Here is an 18314-nt window from a genome sequence, read left to right as displayed (position 1 = left end):
TGAAATAACGAGGAAAGAGGAAAATTATGTGTGTGTTTACACATAGCAAGCCAGACTATGTATAGAGTCTGTAACTATCATGAGGCTGGAGCCGATACTTATTTACAACTTCCTTTTCCACTGCGGAGTCTATTTCCTTCGCTCTCAGCGAGGATCTCAGCTGGTCAGGATTCTTGATTTGGTATGGTTGATCCAAACCTTTATTCCTGAAAGATCTGAGTTAATCATCCAGCCTTTATTTACTACAGTTTTCCATTCATTCTTGCTATTTCTAAGAGGCCCTAGAGGCCTCTCTGGCTTCCGGCCAGTCCTCCCTACCCCTTCTGTGTAGCAGCGCCCAGGTTTCCCTTTGAGGACGCTCCCCAGGCAGTAGAATAATCCCCTTATTCGCTTGTTGGTTCTGTGTCCTGAACAGCCCAAAATAGCCGGGTGAGCGGCAACTTGCAGTCCAATGGAGCCATTTCTGTGTCCCCTGGTAGGCGCAGACCTCCTTGTTGAGGGGACTGGTGAGAGGAACCTCTCCCACCTCTATTCCTTGATTCCTGGGCACATGGATTCTGGTTATGGGAGAGACTCGTGCAAGCATATACTGCAACCTCTAAGACACCTCTGTCCTTTCAGGACACGTGGCGCCGTAACTGAGTCTTCAACGGGCCATTCCAAATCTGTTTACCCAGTTGCTTCTGCCACTGGGTAGTGAAGGATGTAAAGGTAGTGAAGGAGGTAAAACCTGTGGGTCATGGGGTCACAAGTCCACTGCCTCACCTCATTTGCTGTGAAATGAGTTTCTCGATTAAAAGTAACATGTGGAATACCATGCTGGTGAATAAGGCATTCCATTAGTCCACAGATGGTCACGATGGGAAAAGCATTATGGGCAAGGAATGCAAATCCACATCCCGAGTATGCATCGACTTTCACGGTTTGCCAAAGGGCAATGGAACGAATCCAGGCCTGTTTCTTTTCTTTGAGCTTTGGCCACCTGGATTTCCCCAATGTTGGTATTTCTCATCTCATATCTCTGCGCATGGGGTCCACTTCCCCTTGGCTACAGTCCTGTTTGGTGTTAAGTGTCACATCCCCCCAAGCTTAGTTCCATGTGACCGTTACACTGAGCTCACCTCCAAGATCATTTTGACTCAAGCTCAAATATCTTGGACACATAACCCATCTCCGTTCCAACAATTCATAGAAGTACAGCTAGCTGATGTGTCAGCTCCAAGAGAACAGAGCCCACAGGAGGCTTCTGCTGTCCTCAGAATATTCATCCAACAAACACTCACCTCCCGGGGCGGGGGTGGGGGGCAGTGGTTGGGCAGTGTTGCGGCTATGGTGATAGATGAATAGGCAGTCTGGGGCTGTACCCTTGAGGAGCTCAGGCTGGAGCAAGTGAGGTGTGCAGAGTGTGGTGGGAGAACTGACTGGAGCTCTAGCGTCCTGGGGGGCCAGGGAGGAAGGAAGGCCTCCCGGAGGATCTGCAGTTCAAATGTAGTCAGTGTGGGCCCAGTCCAGTGGGGCTGGTAACCTTCATGCACCCAGACTTTGAAAATGCAGACGTGAGACGACCGGTGGGCTTTATGCTGGAGGTGTTCCCTCTGGGTGAGATTGGTATCACATGTAGAAAATTGTACCAGTTATTAAACGCTCTCAGTGCCAGGTGCTGTGATAGCTTTATGTGTATAGTTAACTTAGTCTCACAGCAGCCCTATGGGTAGGTTATTATGGTCCCCATTTTGCAGATGAAGAAACAGGCAGAAAGACAGCAACTTGCAGAAAGTCACGCATGTCATGCAAGGGCAGAGATGGGGTTTGACCTTGGGTCAGTTGAGTCCTGAGCTCCTAAACCTTCTAGGGCAGGGGAGGGAGGGCTCGCCCAGTCTGCAGTTACTTGGATGGATAAGAATGATGGTCTCCAGAGCGCACCCGGGCCCTTTGGCTATAAAATGACCCCTGCTGCTGCAGGGTGGTCCCAAGGGGTGAGAGGCCCCACCCAGCTGGTCAAAGAAGCTCAAGAATAAGTATGCAGGGTAGTTTCCCCTGCGGTCCCTGTGAGGGGCAGGAGGGCACAGTGGTTTACTTGTCAGGTGACATTTTATATCCTTTCCTCATCCTGCACCACCCTTCTGACATCAAGAAAGCCTGAGTGGGGCTTCCCTGGCCGTCCAGTGGTTAAGACTCCACGTTTCCAATGCAGGGGGCACGGGTTGGATCCCTGCTTGGGAAACTAAGATCCCACATGCCATAGGGTGCGGCCAAGAAAAAAAAAAGCCCGAGTGCTGGCCTTGCACCAGACCACACCATGTAGGTCCTCAGCATCTCCATTCCCTGTTTCCACAGTCATGAATATTTCTGCAAAGTCACTCTGCCCAAATCATTCTCTCCATGTTAGTCCGCCAGGCCCATTGTCTCATCAGAGCCCCTCCACTAGCCGCCTGGGAAGCAATACTCCCACCCTGAGAGCAAACACCCAATGTTCTACCTAATCCGCCCCCACCCTTCTGCCCCATAAACACAGACAGTGAGGTTTTGTGTCCTGGGACTTGATGTCCACCCTGACCGCCATCTGTGTGGCTGGGGGCTCAGGACACCCCTCACCTGCCACGCACTCAATCAGGAAAGTGAAAGCACAGAGAAACGCGGATTGAACTTGGGCTCTTCTCACGAGTCCAAGAAGGCAGGCGGGTCAATCAGATGTCCCTTGGCCAGTCCATCTTCCCCTGTCACTGACAAGAGGACTGTTAAGCTTGGTGGCCCAAGAGCCGGAGGCCCATCTCCGCCTTGGCCTCATTCTGCACTCCCTGGGCCCCGCTCACTTACTGGAAGGTGGAGAGAGTCCTACAAAGGCTGAGCACGTCTGTGGCTGGGCTAGCCTGGCACCACCGAGCACGGGGCTCCTGGGGGTTCTTTCTCAGGTCTGTTCTCCCTGTTCTCGGGCTCGCAGTGCCCCCTCTGGCCATCCGGGCTGCAGTGCCGGCCAGCTCATCCATCGCCAGGCTCCCTGCTCACTAATCCCGCCGCCTATTTGCGTGTGCCCATTCCCCACCCTGCACACGCCCTCTGCCTCCCGACGGCTCCCACTTTGTCCCTTTGGCCTCCAAGACCCTTCACATAGGGCAGGTAACTGGTCCTTCTTCCTTCCTGCCTGCCTCCTGGTATGCCCTGGCCTCTGCTGACCTGACATCTCGCCTCACCCCACAGCATCTTCCCCTCATCTAATCAGTGTGTTCCTCCCGCCTCCCCCTATAACACCCTCTGCTATCCACCAGTGTAGTAGCTCACTCTACTAAGCCTGGTACTGTTGAAGACCTGCCTGTATTTCTTTCTTTAATACCCTCCCTGGTCGTATTTTGGCCAGACTGAGTTCCTGGGGTGCCCCGGATATGCCCTTGTTCTTCCTGCTATGCGGCCCCTACACATCTCTCCACACTTTGCCCACCTCTATCACCCTTTGGATGCTACTTCCTCCAGGGAGCCCTCCAGGCCCCCTTCTGTCTGAATTACAGGCACTTCCTGTGTTCCCACAGCCCTGGGTCTATGCCAGTGCCCTTGTCCGTCTCTCCTGCTGGGTGTGGGTTCCGTGACAGCAGGGGCCACTCCTTCATCTCTGAACAGGGCTGGCTTGGAGCAGGCATCCAGATGCTGGCTGCCCGGAAAACTTCTGCTGAAAGCAAAGTTACAGAATGCCTTAGTCATTGTGTGGTATCCCATACAGCACTGCTTCTGACAGTACACAGAAAGCATTTTACAGCAAATGCAAGGCAGCAAAGGGCTCGTGCTCCTCGGGTTCTCTGGTCTTGCCGGCAGCCATCATCTTGAAGCAGTGGGTGAGACTGCTGACTACTGCGTTTGAATTTTGTTCGCTGGGAATTAATAAATTGTTGCTCTAGTTTTGCAGATAATTCAAAGGGTGCTGGCAACCAGTAACTGGAGTGATTGGCCAACGCCTAAGGCCTGCAGGGAAGAAAGTAAATCACGGCAGAGTAACAGGGAGGGCTGGAGGCCTCGGTGAGGCCAAACAGCAGGTGGGGTAGGAGTCAAAGAAGATCAGAAGGGAAGGGCTGCAGGTACAGGATTCCAGAAAGAGAGCGATCCAGATGATGGCAAAGAGAGAGGGGCAGGGAGGTCAAGGAACCACGAAGGAGGGGAGATGCGCATGGGCTTTGATGTCAGAGGAAGATCAAAGCTGGTAGTGAAGCTCGCCCACGTCATCTCTTTTTTTTTTTTTTTTTTTTTTTTTAATGCAGTACGCAGGCCTGTCACTGTTGTGGCCTCTCCCGTTGCGGAGCACAGGCTCCGGACGCGCAGGCCCAGCGGCCATGGCTCACGGGCCCAGCCGCTCCGCAGCATGTGAGATCCTCCCGGACCGGGGCATGAACCCGCGTCCCCTGCATCGGCAGGCAGACTCTCAACCACTGCGCCACCAGGGAAGCCCCCCACATCATCTCTTAACTCCGCTCATCTCAGCCCCAATGGTGCACTATACTCACCAGTGTCGCGGCTCAGGCATCAAAGATTCTAACGAATCACTGTCCTAACTTAAGTCCCTATTAATTTACTTTATACTGAAATGGGGGAGCATGAATTATACAAGACCGAGAGGACCAAGAGACCCTGTTGGGTCATCTTAGGCCTAACCGCATGGGTTTCCCAAACTTTGCCTGATGCCTCAACATCACAATGCTAACAGGCCCCAGAGCAGGGCCACACCTAATTCCCTAGTCCTTAGCTGCCATTATGTGCAGCCTCAGGGTGGATCCAGGCATAAGCTGGGGCTCAAAAGTGTCATTCTGTCAGCATGTCGACTCATCTTGATGGGTGAGACCAATGTCAGGTAGCTAAGTGTCCGGCAGGTAAAGGGCGTGTCGAGATGAAAGACTGAAGATGAAGTGACTGGGGATAACTGCAGTTTACTGCAGCCTTCCTGCAGCATCCAGCGTGTATCACTGCCATAAAAATAAAACCTGTGAAAATCAGATGCGATGCTGGAAGGAACCCTGTAGTGCTGGATTAGAGTAGGAAATATCAGGATGAAATCATGTTTACTGTAATATACACACATACATAGATACAGAACTAAAAATAGATATGTGTCAATATATACATATATATTCCCTGGCTTTATTCTCTGAGAGGGACCAGAAGCAATGACACACCAGTAGCAGCAAACACACCTTGCAGCCAGATCTTAGCATCTAAATACATGATTCAGTAAAGAGAGCCACACTCCTGGGAGGAATAGCCGATTCTAGGGCTGGGGCAGGAAAAATACAAGATGAATCTGGAGCATTTTGAAGTGCCTGAAAGAAGGAAAGTAGTTTTAAAAAACCACACAAAACCTCCTATTAACGGAGGTATGTCAAAAGGACAAAGGAGCCGAGTGAAAGAGCTCCCAATGGCCAAAGATGAAACAATTTGAACAACAAAAAAGTCCTACTGGATTATAACCCAAAGTATAAAATAAATATCCATGAATCCATACTGATAGAAATAAATTATTTAATAAATAGATGGAGGACAATAGATAAATCCCCTGTGGAGAAGAATTCCAATCAATTTATGGAATAACTCCTTTCTTCTTAAGTGTAGGCTGTGCATAGTGACTTCCTTCCAAAGAGTGCAGTATGGAAAGGGGATAAAAAGAGTATCTTTACAGGAGAGAAGCGTGATAAACATGACGTCAGCCAGGTGATCCAGGTCAACATCGACAGGTATGTCACGTTATAGTGTGTACCCTTGATACGATATGATGAAAATGGCATTTTCTCCCTGTGGTCTTCCTCCCAAAGACCCAGAACCGCAGTCTAACCCTAAGGAAAAAAATCAGACAAATTCCACTACAGAGGTATCCTACAATATACCTGACAAGTACTCCTCAAAACTGTCAAGGTCGTCAAAAACAAGGAGAGTCTAGAAACTGCCACAGTCAAGTGGAGCCTAAGGAGACAAGATGACTGACCCTGGTTGGATCCTGGGATAAAAAAAGGAACATTGACTAGAAACTGAGGAAATCCAAATAAACTGTGAACTTTAGTTAATAACAATGTGTCAACATTGGCTCACTGATTGTAACAAATGTACCACAGTAATGTAAGATGTTAATAATATGGAAAACTGGGGGACTCCCCTGGCTGTCCAGTGGTTAAGACTCTGTGCTTCTCAGGCAGGGGGTGTGGGTTTGATCCCTGGTCAGGGAACTGAGATCCCACATGCTGCATGGTGTGGCCAAAAAAGAAAGGGGGGAAAAAAAAAAAAGAAGAAAAGCAAAGTGTAGAGAATATGGGAATTCTCTCTACTATCTTCTCAACTTTTTAATACATCTAAAACTGTTCTAAAAAACAGTCTATTAAAACAAACAAAAAGGACATACGAGCCAACCTGAAAGAGTTCCTACTAGCCAAAGCTGGAAAAATTTAAGCAACAAAATAAGGTAATATTGCACTATAATGCAAAGAATAAAAGAAGTATTCATGGAGCCATACTAACACAAATAAATGATTGAATTAATAAATAAATGAGGCAGAAGGGACATCCTCCTTATAGAACAATTCCTAATAATGAACATAGAAGGAATGGGGGGAATAGAAGTCACCATTATTTCGCCATAGTGATTCATAGTGATGAATGCTAAAAACTGTGAGCAATTTTAAGGAGAAACAGGATATCACCCCCCCAAATATTTATTAATTACAGCAGTGGTTTTAACATATGTTCACAAATATTTGATACCTGCTCTCCAGGAGGTAGAGCTTAATTCACCTTCCCGTGAGTGTGGATTGAATTTAGTCACTCCCAGGAATTCCCGGCGGTCCAGTGGTTAGGACTCAGCGCTTTCACTGCCAGGGCCTGGGTTCAATCCCCGGTCAGGGAACTAAGACCCCACAAGCCATGAGGTGCAGAAGAAAGAAAGGAAGGAAGGAAGGAAGGAAGGGAGGGAGGGAGGAAGGAAGACTCCCTTCTAACTAGGGAGTGTGGAAAAGAAAAAATAGTAACTTTGTCATGGAGAAATCTGGCAGAGACCCTCTTAAGGCAAATGATCAAGGTTAAGAGAATCATTGGGTCATGTCGGCATCATGTACCCTGATATGTGATGAGGACACTTCACCTCTGATGTCTTCTTCCCCCAAATCCATAACATATCTACTCATGAGAAAACATCAGACAAACCCACACTGAGGGCTATTCTACAAAATACCAAAATACTTGACCAGTACTATTCAAAAGTGTCAGCATCATGAAAGACAAGGAAAGATCCTGAAACTGTCAGACTGGAAGCAATGAAGGAGACATGATGACCAAACGTAATGTGGGATCCTGGACCAGAAAAAAGGGCACCAGTGGAAAACCTGGGAAAATCTGAAGAAAGCTTGAAGTTTAGTTAAGAGTAATGTACCAATGCTCACTTCTTAGTTCTGATCAATGTACCATGGTTATGTAAGATGCTAATATTAGGCGAAGCCAGGTGAAGGGTATATGGGAACTTTGTGTACTATATTTGCAAGTATTACATAAATCTAAAATTATTTCAAAATAAAAAGCCCAAGAACTTGCCCAAGGCGTGATGCTTGATTTCAATGCCCAGATCTCGCTCTAAGGTGGGTCCCGGGTTCCTGCTCTCCAGAGTAGTTTCCGGCAGCTCCATCAGTGGCAGCACAAGGGAGAACGCCCGCAGGCCTGTTACTCAGGTATACTTTGCCTGTTTTCCATGCACAAAGCTCCACCTTCCCCAATGCTAGTCCTATGTCACCACACAGACTGTAAGTGCTTTAGGTTCCCAGACTGACAATAAATGAACGTGAGCCCCGCTTGACATGAGGGAAATATTTCCATGAGCTCAGGTCAGAAAAGGTCGTGCTGGGACTTCCCTGGTGGTGCAGTGGTTAAGAATCCGCCTGCCGATGCAGGGGACACGGGTTTGTGCCCCGGTCCAGGAAGATCCCACATGCCACGGAGCAACTGGGTCCATGCGCCACAACTACTGAGCCTGCGCTCTAGAGCCTGTGAGCCACAACTACTGAAGCCCACGTGCCACAACTACTGAAGCCTGCGCGCCTAGAGTCCGTGCTCTGCAACAAGAGAAGCCACCGCAATGAGAAGCCCGCGCACTGCAATGAAGAGTAGTCCCCGCTCTCCACAACTAGAGAAAGCCCACGCACAGCAACAAAGACCCAACACAGCCAACAAAAATAAAAGGTCGTGCTTATGAAGATGAATGGGACCCCCTGTCGCCAGTAGCAACAGGAACAGTAAGACCCAGTGTAACAGGTGGTAAAGAAAGGGGCCCCAGAGAGCAGGTGTGGCTCCTGAAGGACCGGCAGGAAGGGGACAAGGTGGGAGCCCCAGGACGGCATAGCCCACTTTGCCCATCAAGGAGCCCCACCTGACCCCCCCCCTTCCTAAGTGGGCTCTGGGTGGTCCACACAAGACAGGGGGCTGGAGTCCAAAATGAAGGGGGCATCCCACCAGCTGGCGGGCCAGTGGTAAGACTGTCTCCTCCCAAGTTAAGGCTTGGTAAGGTGGTCACAGGTCAACCATATCGGGGGGAAAAGGCAGGAAAAGGGCACTATACCAAGACTGGATCTCTAGAACAACCTTTGGTAAGATGGAAGTCCCAAATGAGCGGACGCTTGCCAAAATGACCATGGGCAATAGAAAGGATCTTTTAATTGATGATCAGAGCATAAAAGGAACATGGCGAAACTAGTGTGAGATCAATAGAGGAAGATTGAATTGTCCCCAGCATGGAAACGGTGGGTCCAGCAGCATGGGTGCAGACAAGAGCCCAGGAAATCATGGATCCCCCGGCACTAACCCAGGCAGGAAACAGGAGGTGTGCTCACAACCGAGACAGGGAAACCTAAACTCGATTCCCTGGAAGGAGAGAGGCTTCAGCTGCCTATACACAGGGCTAATCAGGGCAGATGGAGAGTCTGAGGGTGAGGAGGATGGCCACGGAAGTCCTCTAGTCTGGAGAAAGGATCAGTGACAGTTGAATAGCTTCAAATGTCTCATTGACTGTGGAAAATGGCCTTGTGCCATGAAACCAGGGCCTCTGGGTAGACAGAGAGAGATGGTTTACCGCGGAGATCCCAGTGGCACACCCAAGGGTAGACCAGATGGCCTTTAAGGCCACAGTCACCCCTGGATATGAGAGTCTCAGAACTGAGGGGACAGCTACTCTGCCACCTCCCGCAGCTACCCTGGTTCTGGGGATGCAGTGGCATCAGGCTTTCAGGCTGTTGTTGGCTGGTGAATTACACCCTAGCACCAGCGACAACCAACAGCCTGCTGGTCTGGCCACGAAGGTGCTAATGTCCAGACTGAGCCCCTGGCCTCCTGGGAAATTCTTGCAGCATATTTATAAAACGATGGCTCGGTGATGAGCTTTTCCAGAACGCAGCTGCCAGGAAGGGGTGGACAAGTGGTTTGAAAACCACCATGAGCTAGGCAGGAAATTCCTCAATACACAGGTCAACATGCAGCGACATAAGATCCAACCGCTCCTGCACCTGTCATGCCTCCGCCTTCTCTCCCGGGACCCAGAGGCCCAGGGCTCCCGCTGAGTACCTCCTGCTGGTGCCCTCCCTTCCGCAGGCCCCTTTCCAGTCCAGGCAACCTGATGCCTGTGCCCTGACATGCCCGCTGTGCTCCATCCTCACCAGTGCACAGCACTGTCATATGGTGCCTCTCTGAACACACCTTTTTGTTCTCCCTCATCACCCTCAAATGTGCTTTATACCCCTTTCTAAGGGAAGGGTTTTCTTTCCCCCTTTATTTTAAAAAATGCTCATTAGATAAACAAACTGGTACATCTATACAATGGGATGTTATTCAGTGATAAAAAGAAATGAACTATCAAGCTGTGAAAAGACATGAAGGAACCTTAAATGCATATCACTAAGTGGAAGAAGCCAAGCTGAAAAGGCCACATACCGTGTGATTCCATGACATTCTGGAAAAGGTAAAACGATGGAGACAGTAAAAAATCATTGGTTGCGGAGGGGATAGGAGGATAAGGGGGGGGCACATAGGATTTTTAGGGCAGTGAAACTGCTATTCTGTACGATACTGTAATAGTGGATACACTTATTATACAGTTGTCAAAACCCATAGAATGTACAATGCCAAGAGGCTTTTGTTTAATAATAATGTATCAATATTGGCTTGTCAATTGTAACAAGTGTACTACACTAAATAAGATGTTAAAAAATAAGGAAAATTGGGGAGGGTGATAGAGGGGATCTGTCAATTCTCTATAATTTTTGCTCAATTTTTCCTGTAAACCTAAACCTGCTCCATTACAGAAAGTACAAAGAGATGGGGGAAAAAGAAAAAGAAAAAAGGTTCTAGAAAAATCCATCATCTCACTTATTCAGAAAAAGTCTTACTACCAAGGTGTGAAACTTTTACCATATACATGTTAGAGATCTCTAACAAATGGGATTATTCTGGAGGTCCTCTTTTTCTTGTTTTCACATTTTCTTTTGAAATAATTGTAGACTCCTAGGGAGTTGCAGAAATAGCACAGAGAGGTGGGGAGCACCCTTCCCCCAGCTTCCCCCAGTGGTAATATTTTATACAAAGATCGCACAGTATCAAAACCAGGAACTGACGTTGGCACAATTGTACTTTTTGTCTTGTAATCGCCTCTGTTTATTTAACAATGTATCGTGAACATCCTTCTGTCAATGGTTACATTTCTGCAGTGTTGTGGGCTTTTTGATGGCCATGTAATAATTTGTTGTGTAGTACTCAGTAGTCCCTGTGGTTGGATGTTAGTTTATTTCCAACTTTTTGCTGTCACCGAAGGCATTAATTTTATTTTATTCTTTGCATTAATTTTAAAAACAGTTACGTTTAAGTGTATTTACTCGATGTGCCTCCCTGAAGTGGCTTCATAAAACACACTTCCCTCCCCTGTCTCACTTCCAGACTCTCCTACTTCCAGGTGTTGCCTTGCACTGAATCCTTGCTCTAGGCCTGCTTCTAGGGAAACCCAAACCAAACAATAGAGGGGATTTATTGACACACAAAGCCAGAAGGTCCAGAGGTAGAGCAGGCTTCAGGGTTGCTGTGATTCACTGGTCCCACAATACCATCATGGACCCAATCCTCTTTTCTCCACTCTGCCTCCCTCAGGACAGCTTCATTCTTGGCACCATCCCTCATGGTGGCAAAATGGCTGCAGCACTTCCAGGGTTCTCATTCCATTGGAATGAGAATGCATTCCATTCCTTACAGAAAAGGATGGAGAGCAGAAGTCTAGGAGCTCTTGCTAAAGAACAAGGAATCTTCCATCCCAGTAGCCCCAGCAAATCTTCCTTGAGTCTCTTTGGCATGATTAGGGTAAAGTGGCCAAACCTAAACCAGTTTGGGTTACCTGGCCAATTGCTGTGGCAAGAGGGTGAGATTATCCCAGTTGGATTAAAAAGGGTTTCTTCACAGTACAGGGCAGGGATGTCAGGGATATTGGGAATCACAACATGCTCTACATGCCTTTGAATGGTTTTTGACATGCACTGGCAAACTGTGCCCCAGAAAATACCTGTTTTCTTACACACTCCTCTACTCTAGGTCTTACAATTATTTTAAAAAATATTTGCCAATTTAATAAGCAAGAAATGATATTATCCTATTTTGGACATTGCATTTGTTGGGTATTCATATATTTTTTTCTTTTGTAAATTGCCTACTTATGCCCAGAGACAGTTTTTCTACTAAAATATACATTTTTAATTGATTTCTGAAGAGCTCTTTAGAGATTAAAAATACTAACCTCTTTTCATAGATGTTGCAAATGTTTTCCCCAGGCTGTCATTTGCTTTTGAATTTCATTTATGGTAATTTTTACCTGTTAAGTTTATCAGTTTTTTTCTTTACGATGTTAGCTTTTGCTTAGTTCTATTGTAAAGTTATGTAAACTTTAACCTATAATATATTTTCTTCCAGTAAAACTGGTGCTTTTTGTTTTGTTTTGCGTTTAAATTCTTAATAAATCTGGCTTCAGATATAAGATAGGCATTTAGCTTTATTTTCAGTCTATGATGTTAGACAGGTTTTTTTTGTTTGTTTGTTTGTTTGTTTTTGCGGTACGTGGGCCTCTCACTGTTGTGGCCTCTCCCGTTGCGGAGCATAGGCTCCGGACATGCAGGCTCAGCGGCCATGGCTCATGGGCCCAGCTGCTCCGCGGCACGCAGGATCCTCCCGGACTTGGGCACGAACCCACGTCCCCTTCATCGGCAGGTGGACTCTCAACCACTGCGCCACCAGGGAAGCCCTAGCCAGGTTTTGTAAAACACCATTTGTTAAGCATTCTCCCCAAGAACTTGAAATGCTTCCCTTATCACATATTAAATTATCATATTAGTGTGGGTCCACTTATGGATTTTCTGTTCAGTTCCTTGGATCTGAATGGCTATTTCTATGCCTATAACACACGGTTTTAATAACCATAGTTTAAAAATATGTTTTAGTAACAGTAAGAAAGCCTTCTATCATAAATCTTCTTTTTCAAATATTTCTTGACTATTTTCATACATGTATTGGAATTTATTTTTGTGTAGTGATTAAATGGAGCCTGGAATTAAAATCTGAATATTTTAATAACATCATATATTATTTTCAAGGCCATGCTCTGTACCCCTCTCTAATCAAGTCTGTTCTGTCTCTCTGCAAAGTTTTATTGTTTACTTCTATTTTTGTTTACCTTTAAATCTAGGTCCTATACATGTTTGTTAAATTCATTCCAAGGAACTTTATATCTTGTTGTTATTGAGAGTAGATTTTTTTTCATTATATTTTAAACTGATATTATATTGGAGGGCATGGGTATTGTTTTTGTAAATTTCTCCTTTATAACCACCTTTTACTGAAAACCAGCTTATTAGTTCTAATGTTTTTTGAGTTTGTAAGGCATGTGTGTATGTAGAAGGTGGTTGATTCTTTGGGCTTTTCCAGATAGATAACTGTATCATTTTCATCTCCAGTCTCCCATTTCCCACAGTCCCCAAGACAGAGAAACCCCCTCTCAGCCTGCATGAATTGGACTCAGAAACCTTGGTCCCCCTCTTGGACATGTTGGTTTCCTTGGGCATGTTTCTCACAGCTGCCCTTTCCCCTTGGTGCCCATACATTCTCTTACCAGCACTGACACCAATGTGTAGTTATGCCTTTAATACATAATCTCATTCTATCCTTCCAAACTCTCATAGCCAGACAATTGTGATCCCATTTTACAGATAAGGAAGCTGAGGCTCCAGGAAAGGAAGCAATTTACCAGACTGGGCATCTATTAATTGCAGAGCCTAGGAAGAGGTGGGGACACACCAGGCACCCCAATGTCCTCAGCAGACCCCTCCCTTCTGGTGTGTCCCAGCTCCCTGGATGTCTCACTGTCCTGCTATTTTTCTCTTGCCCCATTTTCTTACTCAGTTGGTGATGAAGTCAGACACCCAAACACTAAGCTGCAGCCCCCGCCCCCCGCCCAGTCTTGGGGGCATGTTAAAGAATTAGGGACCAAATCCTCAAGACTGTGACGCCCACCCTCGTTTACCACAGGGACGTGACTTTTTTGTCTATGACTCCTGAGTATCTAGAAGAACACCTTCAACACGGAAGTTTAATCCCTGGAAGCGCTTGTGCAGGACAGGTGCGGAGGGTACAGCCTGTGGGGTCAGGCCAGCTTTTCTGCTTGCTAGCTGTGTGAACTCAGGCAAGTCACTAGACCGCTCTGAGCCTCGGGTCCTCGTCTGGAAAGGTAACGATTTCCTACGCAGTGAGGTTCCCTTAGCATCAAATAAACTACAAGTCCCGAACAAAGGTTGACGGCAGCGGAAGATCTTCGCTCGAGTCTCGGGCAACCCTCAAGGCGGAATGTAAGGGGCGTGGCAGCGCCCTCTGGCGGTCGCTTTCTGCTTTGCTGCATTTCAGCCCACACCCGGCGCAGGAACAGAATCAGAGCCGGTTGAGGACCAAAGAGACCCCAGCGACGCTTTATCCAGCGGCGCCGGACTCTGCGGGGAGGCTGAAGGGGACCAGCTGGGCGTGGGCTACATGGGTGTCACCTGGGGTATCCAGGCTCTCGTCTCCTCTTCCCACCTTCTCACTAGACACAGATTTCACTGTCACCCACAATTCAACAGGCTTAGAAGGAGCTCACCCGCTTCCCGCTTTTGCTCTGGACCTCTGGCTCCCACATCCGTGACTCCTCTTCAGCGGAGGAGACATCAATTGACTAACTGCACGATAATTTCTTTCACTTTTCAATGATTCTTCAAGTAGCAACCTCCCCCCCCCCACAGACGACCTTAAGGTACCTATTAAAATCTAGTGTACCAGGGCTTCCCTGGTGGTGCAGTGGTTGAGAATCTGCCTGCTAATGCAGGAGACACGGGTTCGAGCCCTGGTCTGGGAAGATCCCACATGTTGCGGAGCAACTAGGCCCTTGCGCCACAACTACTGAGCCTGCGCGTTTGGAGCCTGTGCTCCACAACAAGAGAGGCCGCGATAGTGAGAGGCCCGCGCACCGCGATGAAGAGTGGCCTCCGCTTACCACAACTAGAGAAAGCCCTCGCACAGAAACGATAGACCCAACACAGCAAAAATAAATAAATTAATTAATAAACTCCTACCCCCAACATCTAAAAAAAAAAAACTAGTGTATGACATGGCGGGGATAGAAGCAGTGCAGACATGAGAACATCACGGTCTGGCAGCCACCATAGAAGAAGTAATTCCAGCAAGAAACACTCAAGCGTGCTGAGTGGGTGAAAGGGAGTGAGGGTCAGGGTTTTACATGGTCCCAAAGTATCTCCCCACAAAACATTTATTAAATACAAAAGGAAGAAAAGAAACTTTACATTGGAAAAGCCCGGCACATATTGTTTTCATCAAGTGGATTAAGTTATTGCCACCAGCTGTGCAACCAGGAAACCTCAGGCGTCACCCACCAGGTTACAAGGGAGAGAACACAGTGCATGTGATACGCGTTACCTGGGTCCAACCACGAGGAAACATTGGACAGATCCAAAATGAGGTCCGTTCTGCAAAATGACTGGCCTAGACTCTTAAAAATGTAAAGTCCTGGGGCTTCCCTGGTGGCGCAGTGGTTGAGAGTCTGCCTGCCGATGCAGGGGACGCGGGTTCGTGCCCCGGTCCGGGAGGATCCCACATGCCGCGGAGCGGCTGGGCCCGTGAGCCACGGCAGCTGAGCCTGCGCGTCCGGAGCCTGTGCTCCGCAACGGGAGAGGCCACAAGAGTGAGAGGCCCGCGTACCACCAAAAAGTAAAAAAAAAAAAAAAAAAAAAGTAAAGTCCTGAAAGTCAAAGAAAGACTGAGGGGCTGACTCAGTTGGAAAGTGACTGCGGAGGCAAGACAGCTGGCTGCCATGTGTGATCCTTTGCTCTAAACGATGCTACTGGGGCAACTGGTGACACGTGAATAGGGTCTCCAGCTGGAGGACATACAGGAGTTCTTTGTCCTGTTCTTGCAACGTTTCTGTAACTTTAAAGCTGTTTTACATTAACATGTTGAAACAACTAGAGGACAGAACTGCCGGTTCCGGCTCCAGTGAAGAATAGAATCTTCTGCTTCCTGCCCTGAGAGCATCGGACCGTCCTCCCACGCACTCCTGTCAGAAACAACTGGATAACTAGACAAAATGCTCAGTTGGCCTCGAGAAGCAGGCAGCTCAGGAGAAGAGGAAGCAAATGAGGTGAGTCCTACCCTGTCTCAGGCTTTCTGCCTGGAGGTAAAATCCAGATTGGCACAAAGAAGGGAAACCCAAGCAGAGCTCAGTAATCTCTCTGAGTTGAAGAGCCAGAGATGGAAATCTGGGGAGGTCAAGACAGCTAGAACTGACAGGATACAGCAGGCAGGAGGAGGGAGAGCTCTGGAAACCTTCATAGGGTCCCCCGAGTTTTTGGGGGGGCCAGACAATAACACCTTCCAGGGAAAGAACAGTTACTGCAGAGCCATAAGCTGAACAATTCCCCAAGCTCATAAGCACTAAGAATTGAGTTCCCATCAGCCAAAGTGAAGAGACTTCATTGAATGCATAGGGTGTTGGGTAGAGAGCCCAGAAGTGCCACACGTTAAAAGCGGGTTAAATTGGCGGTAAAGGAGAGAGTCTTGAAAGAGCTTAAAAACAAGTCTTAAAAGACCAAAGTGATCTGCAAATAAATGAACTGCTTGCCACAAAAACTCCAACACTCTTTAAAGGGACATGACAACACCCATCACCCCAAAACAAAAACCTCACAATGTCTGACATCCAGTAAAAAAATTACTTGACATAAGAATAAGAAGTAAAGGACTTCCCTGGTGGCACAGTGCTTAAGAATCCACCTGCCAGTGCACGGGACACAGTTCGATCCGTGGTCTGGGAAGATCCCACATGCTGCGGAGGAGCTAAGCCCGTGCACCACAACTACTGAGCCTGCACTCTAGAACTTGCGAGCCACAGCTACTGAGCCCGCGTGCCACAACTACTGAAGCCCGCACGCCTAGAGCCCATGCTCCGCAACAAGAGAAGCCACGGCAATGAGAAGCCCGCGCACTGCAACGAAGAGTAGCCCCTGCTCGCCGCAACTAGAGAAAGCCTGTGTGCAGCAACGAAGACCCAACGCAGCCATAAATAAATAATAGACTTAATGATTAAAAAAAAAAGAATAAGAAGTAAAAGTTTGCCTTTAGCCTGAGGAAAAATCAGATTATATTAACTGACCCAGAAATGACAAAAGATGATAGAACTTTTCAAATTCCCATTTTAAAATGAGCTCCTATTAACAGTCCTTGATGAAACTTGGAAACGGGATCCTGCTTCTTATCCCTCTTGGGAAACTGTTTCCACCTAACAGTGCACTGAGGTCAGCTTCCCCTGCAGTGACCTTAGCACCAGGCTGGATGGGAGCTCAGTCATTCCACATGAGGCCCTGTTGCCTGACATTTTGTTTAACTCCAAACTTCCACTTCAGGAGTAATGTCACCTTCTACGGGAAGCCCTCCCTAACCTCCCAGGTCAGGTCCCCTGTAATACGTTGTCACCTCCCTGTTCTTTCATCCTGGCTATTTATCACAGCTGGTGTGAATTTATGTGAATTAATATCTGTCTCCTCCATTAATGCCCTGAGCACAAGAACTGAGGTCGTGTGTTCCTTGAATCTCCAGCACGAAGCACAGTGCCTGCATAGGGTGTCATGATAAACATTTGCTCAATGAATGAACAAATGCTATGGCCATAATGAATTTTATTTGGTCTTCGAAGCAAATTTTAAGAGTGTCATTGACAAACCATTGGTACCCAGAAGAGGGCGCTTCAAACTCCTGATGAACTGGAACTCGCCGGGTTCAGCCTTAGGTGTGCTTCAGGAAAGCATACCCAGGGCAGGTAAATACTATTCGGGCCCCTGTCTGGCTTCCTTTTGATGACTTAGTCTTAACAGAGGCCTTTCTCCGAAGTGTTATCACTCACTTTCTTCAGGACGACCGTGAGAGCATCGTCCTTACAAGTGAGACAGTTCCCAGACGGAAAATGGGCGGGTTGTAGCTGGTGCTCTTTAAACCCCCTTTCAGTTTTGTAAGTCTGTAATTTTCGACGTTAACCAGACAATCTTTTTCTTTTTCTTTTTTAATTTTAGCTTTATTGAGGTATAATTGACATATAAAATAGTAAGACATTTAAAGTGTACATTGTGGTGATCTGATAAATGTATACATTGTGAAAGCATCCCCCATTTAGTTAATTAACACATCCATCACCTCACATAATTTTCTTTTTTCTTTTCTTTTTTTTTAAGGTCTACTCTCAGCAAATTTCTTGTAGCTTTGTAGGGACGCGGTAATTCCTCGCTGCCGCCACTAGGTGGCACTTTCCGTTTTAAATCCCCTGCCTGGCGGGATTTGAAATCCTCTTCACTTTTAAACTCATACCCGAGTTTGTCCTGTAGACGAGAAAACTGGTAACTAAAAGCTTATAAGATCGCGCAGCCCCCTACAACTCCAGCAGGCGGGTGGAGGTGGAGAAGCCCGCAGTCGGACTCACCTGGAACATTAGTTAGAGGGGGACCCACGCTCTCCCTCCTCCTCTGCTCCTGACTCTCTAGCGGTCTCTCCTGAGGGGCGGGTCGAGTGCGGAGACCCACAGGGCTGGAGACGCCCTGAGCAAGCTCTGCACCGCACAGACCCTCATCTTTAAAGTTAGGGTGCACAGGATCCGCCTCCTTGGTAACCCCAAGCTGGGGACACCTCAGGAAATAAAATAGAGATTCCCAGTCTCCATCTCCAGAGATTCTGTTTCTGGTTAGGGTGAGGGTACTTAC

Source organism: Aethalodelphis obliquidens, unplaced genomic scaffold, assembly GCF_003676395.1.
Source record: "Aethalodelphis obliquidens isolate GAN/ISIS:26980383/991018 unplaced genomic scaffold, ASM367639v1 scaffold2, whole genome shotgun sequence".
Classification (NCBI taxonomy): Eukaryota; Metazoa; Chordata; class Mammalia; order Artiodactyla; family Delphinidae; genus Aethalodelphis; species Aethalodelphis obliquidens.
Note: the sequence above shows the minus strand (reverse complement) of the source record.